Raw genomic sequence first — 6000 nt, 5'->3', positions numbered from 1 at the left:
GAGGAAGTAGGATGAATGCATGGGTACTTGGAATAAGCATCTGTGATCATCAGCCAATCTCTACCCATAAAATTTATTGCGTGGTCCAGGTGTAAGCGGCTCCACGGCTTTTCTGGTAACATCCATGGGTGAACTGGAGGCTTAGATTGCTGCCTTTGATGTTCATTACACGAATCACATCGTCGACTGGCTATCTCTATAGCAGCATCGATACCAGGCCAATAAACAGCAGTTCTTGCTAGTTGTTTCATGCATTCCATGCCAAAGTGTCCAAGATGCAGAAGATTGAGGATCTTTGGCTGCAAGCTATGTGGAATCACAACTCTAGATCCATGTATAACGCATCCATGGCAGATACTAAGTGAGTTTGATAACTTCCGGAACTTGTTGACTTCGTCATTGATCTCCATGTTCTTTGGTGGCCAGCCTTCACGGACGTAGCGCATCACTGTAGATATCACTGGATCTTTCCCTGACTCTTGACGGAGGAGATTAGCATCCACAGGTTGGACTTGAATACTAAGAGCTTTGATGGCACACACCATGTCTATGTCTTCACCATTTTCCTTTCTGTCAAAGTCGTTGTCATCACCGAATGGCAAGCGACTGAGGGCATCTGCATTGCCATGATCTGATGATTTCCGATATTCAATGGTGTAGTCAAACTGGTTCAGTTACAGGGCCCACCGTGCTAGTCTGTTAGCAGCGAGAAGTGGCGTCCCTTTCCTCGGACTGAACAGTGATGTCAGTGGCTTGTGGTCAGTCACGAGTACGAATTTACAACCGTACAAATACTGGTAAAACTTCTGCAAGCCAAATATGATAGCCAGGGCTTCCTTTTGAATTTGGCTGTAGTTATGCTGTGCAGAAGTGAGAGTCTTGGACATATTGGATATTGGGCGCTCGCTTCCATCAGGATAGCGGTGAAACAGGACTGCTCCAATACCAACGTTTGATGCGTCGCAAGCCAGTCCCAAAGTTTTGTTTGGGTCGAAGTGTATCAGAACTTGACTCGATGAAAGTACATTTTTCAAGTGATCAAAAACTGACTGTTCCTCATCTCCCCACTTCCAAATAGTTGACTTCTTCGTAAGGCAATAGAGTGGCTTTGCTTTACTGGCTAGGTTTGGGATAAACTTTCCATAAAACTGAACTGAACCCAGGAAAGATTTCAAGTTTGAGCCGTTCGTTGGAGGTGGCATCTTTAGGACTGCTTTGACCTTGGATCCCTTCGTGATCCCTTCAGCCGACAAAATGTGTCCAAGGTATTCTACACTGGGTAGTGCAAACTGGCACTTTTCACGGCGACATCTGAGTCCATTGTCGCTTAGACGTATGAGCAGACACTTTAGGTTGTTTAGGTGACTGTTTGCATCTTTCCCACTGACAAGCATGTCGTCCTGGAAGACGGCCACTCCAGGTAGATCATGGGTCAGGTTTTCCATGATCTCCTGAAAGTAACCAGGTGCTGACTTGATTCTGAAAGGGAGTCGTTGTTGCAGGAGTACTCCACAGTGAGTGCTGAGTGCGAGTCTGCGTTGACTTTCTGGAGCCAGCTTGATCTGATTATAGGCATCAGCAAGGTCAATCTTTGTATATCCGAATCCACCTCCGAGTTTCTGCATCAGTTCAACAGGGAGTGGCATTGGATGACGGTGATCAGCAAGTTGGTCATTAATTCCCACAGAGTAGTCACCACAAATCCATAGTTTGGGCTGCAGGTTGCTTGAAGCGTGTGCTTTACGAATCGGTCCACTGGCGTTCCGTATTCGTTGAACTGGACTGGCTTCCAGATTCCCTTGGCGATGCCTTCTTCATAACCTTTGGCCAGGTCATCACGAAGAGCAAACGGGACCGGACGTGCCTTGTGAAAGACTGGTGTTGCGTCCGATTTGAACTTCACTTCCAGTTCAAAGTTCTTGAGGCATCCCAATTCTTGCTTGAAAAGATCTGGGAATTCATCACACATGTTGTGACAATCTTGTTGCAGGGAAACATAGGGCTCACTTGAGGTCTTTGGATATATCACTTCAGCACCTACCCTCTTGGCTTGGCTGTCTATGCTTTTCAAACCAAGAGCAGTGTCCGCAGAAATTCCCAGAGTCTGGATAGCATTTCGTCCCAGCAAATTAAGATCAGAGATCTTGGTGACGATGTAAGGTATTAGATTCTGCTTACCGGTTGTTGGATCCTTGATTTGGCCCATGAAAGTTCCCAGAACAGGCAGGTCGTGCTTGCTGGCAGATTCATAGTGATGCTTGACATCTTGCAGCTTTGGTTTTCCTAGTTGTTTCCAGACTGACAAGGAAACAAAATTGCCTGTAGTGGCAGTGTCCAATTCCATTGTGAACAGTCTGTTCTGGATTGTTATTGGCACAATCAAACTGTGAGTATCTCGGGAAACTTCACCTAGGATCGCCTTGACTAGCTCAGCTTTTGTGATTCTTTTCACGGGAGTTTGTGAGTGGCCATTGCGTTGCTGATGTTGTTTTTTTCTACACACCGCTTGCAAATGTCCCTTTTTGTCACAAAAATGACATTTGGATTCTTTGAAAGGACAGTCTGTCACTGTGTGGGCCTTTCCACATCGGTAGCATTTGTCCTGATTTGTGGAATAAGACTGCTGATGGTTCTTTTGAGGACTCTTATTCTTGTTCTGTTGGACCTTGTAGACTTGCTTGGTTTTGGAACCGTAGACAGTTTCTTTTGCAACTTTTGCTGCGTCTTCAGTCTCGATGGCAACTTGGACAGCACGGGCAAAATCTAGTTCTGTGTCTTTGATCTTAAAAAGTGCCTTCAGAACCGCTTCATTGTTGACTGAACATATGAATCTCTGTCTCAGAGATTCATCCTGTGGGTTGGTGATCGATGGAAAATCACAGGTAGCTGCATCCTGACATATACGTGTTGCCAGCTCCAGGAGAGTTTCGCCTGGCTTCCGTTGCATATCACTCCAAAACTTGAAACGCTCTCTCACAATGAAAAGTTTTGGGTTGAACTGTTCCTTCATGAAGTCAACGATTTCGTCCATTGTCAAGTTGCTGATATCTTTAGGCGGATTTTGTTGAGTAGCCAGATTAGCAAGTTGCTTGTAAATAGTAGTGGTCTGATTGGTCAGGAACACTTGTGCCATGCGTTGTTCAGGTACCGCATTAGCAGTCACAAACGTGCGGAATGTTGACCAGTAATCAGGCCATAGTTCTGTCGTTGAATCAAATGCAGCAAATGGTGGAATTGACACTGTTGTTGAAGCAGCTGAAAAATAGCCACTGGAATCGCCTTCAACTTGTCGAGCACCAAACAGTTTTAACAGAGTGTCCATATCTCTCTTATGTTGTTGCATTTGCTGTTCCATTTGTTCCCTAAACAACTTTATAAGCTCTACTGTCTGTTTTTCAGCCATTGTTATTAAGATGAACAATTTTACGGCAAAGTATGCATGTAATCCTATCGGCGACGCCAATAACCTCTGTTGTATTCCTCCCGGGGGACTCGCAGAGAAAAGACAATGAGTTGTACAACTTAGTTATTACATTTATTTATTAATTATAGACAAAGAACGCACTCACCGAATGTTCGTTATTAAGAATCAAGAATCTTGTCCTCGCCATATATATCCATAACATTCAACTTCCACAGTCATTCAAAACAACAATGAAACAAGGACCTCAGCCGAACTACATTGAAACACGGGACTCAGACGAACAACCAACAAATCTAACAGTCCTTATGACAGAGATCACCATGTCATGCACATATGGTTGTGATGCATGTGCCTGGTGTACCCCTATCAGACGGCTAGTCATGATGGGTATACTGGGCTTAGTATATTTTACCCCAGTATCACTTTGATGGCATGCACTGCTCTATTACTTAATAATAATAATAATAATAATAATAATAATAATAATAATAATAATAATAATGATGATGATTTCTTTATTAACCACAAAGTGTTTACATAAAAAAAAAACATTATGAACAACACAGAACAAATACAATATGGGGTTAGATGAAAGTCGTGTAAACAATGAAAAAACAATCAAATATAGCAATAAAATTCCCCAAAAGTGGGTGACCTCATAGGACTGCTCATGAAAACCCCACATGCCCACAACAATCCTGACCACCAGGGAAAGTGTCCTTTCCACTTTGTCTACAGGCACACGCTTAGAGTAGGCCCATTCACTTGGGCCATTCTTGTGACATTCACCCACCTTTTAACAACATTGCTGACAGGCAGAACTTCCCTCTCCGTCCTCACTTTCCTTTTCAAGTGAAACTTCAAAAATTCAATGAGGGCTTAGCCAAAGAGGAAAGTATCTGTCTTCAGCCCTTTCAGTCTGGTCCACCACACAACCTCTTTCGCTAAGGCTACCAGGCAAAGAAAAATAACCTGCCCTTCCTGCCAAAGGAAGGCAGTGGGGCTATCTTCACAATGGATTCAGTTGATAGCTGGATCCATCCTACACATGACAGTAAATGTTTGACATAAACCCACAAGTCAGAAATACTAAGGCACTGGACAAGAGCATGCAGAACAGTTTCCCTACTCTGTGTGCATCTCAAGCAAGCCTGACTGACTGCACTCCCATACCTGTAGAGTTTATCCTGAACAGGCAGTGCCCCCAGGTAGCACTGCCTGGCCAAGGATTTCTGGAAATTATTAAGTCCTCCAGGACAAACTAGGCAACTCATCTATAGAAAGCTTGAGTGGAATTTCCACCAACCACATTGCCTGACTGACAGGAGTGTGAGCATCTGATGATATGAGAGTGTCAGGCACCCTGTCTCAGTCTACACTCGATCCAGGACTGCAGCTCAGACAAAGAGACAAGCTATGGGAAATTGCATCTGACAAACAGTGACCAAACCTGCTTACTGTCTAGGAAGTGCTGCAGATGTTGCAGCCTCAGTGCATGTCTGCACGTCAAAAGCCATGGCATGCCCAGCCCTCCATTTAGCAGGTGTCAGAGCACCTGACCAGTGGAATGCATCCCTTCCACAGAAAGTGGAAAAGTAGGCACTGCAGTTTGATCAGACTTAAACCCGGGCAGGGCACAATGGTGAGGTGGCAGTAGATCACAGATGCAATGTAAGCATTTGCCACATCTGTCTGACCTTTCAGAGATAGCTCTCTCTCTCTCTCAGCCTATTTTTCAGAGAGATTGGCCATGCAGTTCGCTACCTTGTCCCAGTTCTTCTCCACCAGGAGATCTGGACCGAACAAGACCCCGAGCAATTTAACTGGTCCTTCCGTCCAGCCTCCCACAATGCTGTTGGAAGGAATGGAAGTGCCCACTGACTTCTCCTGGTTAATGTTTACTTCTGTCACCACCTTGTATTCTTTTAGAATGGTGCCAACCAGGTCTATGTACTTGGTATTTGACAAATAATAATAATAATAATAATAATAATAATAATAGCCACAATAATCTTTTCTATAATAGGCACAAGGCCTGAAACTTTGGAGAAGGGAACTAGTCAACTACATCAACCCCAGTGCTTGACTGGTACTTATTTCATCAACTCCAAAAGGATGAAAGACAAAGTCGATCTTGGCCATATTTGAACCCAGAACATAAAGACAGACAAAATGCTGCTATGCATTTTGCCCAGTATGCTAACAATTCTGCCTTCTTGATGTCTTAATAATAATAATAATAATAATAATAATAATAATAATAATAATAATAATAATAATAATAATGCTCTGACTGATAATACATCTAATAATGGTACCACAATATAAACACTAGTAATTGCACAACCTGATAATCGCTACCTCATATGAGTACAATGCAAAAACAAAATATTGTGAATAACAGTAGTAATGAAACTGAAGCCCTCGATGGTGATAGTGTTACACCCAGCAGGCTCAGAGATATTGGTCCAACTCCAGTCTGTTGTTATTCAACAAGGGACCAGCACATATGGCGCAGATGGAACAAACAAATCAATGTTTGATCATGGAGTGTTACTACCTGAGTAACCCTGTAG

The sequence above is a fragment of the Octopus bimaculoides genome, chromosome 3 (assembly GCF_046866305.1).
Source record: "Octopus bimaculoides isolate indiv1 chromosome 3, ASM4686630v1, whole genome shotgun sequence".
Taxonomy (NCBI): domain Eukaryota; kingdom Metazoa; phylum Mollusca; class Cephalopoda; order Octopoda; family Octopodidae; genus Octopus; species Octopus bimaculoides.
The sequence above is the reverse complement of the archived record's forward strand: the minus strand, read 5'-3'. Positions refer to the sequence as shown.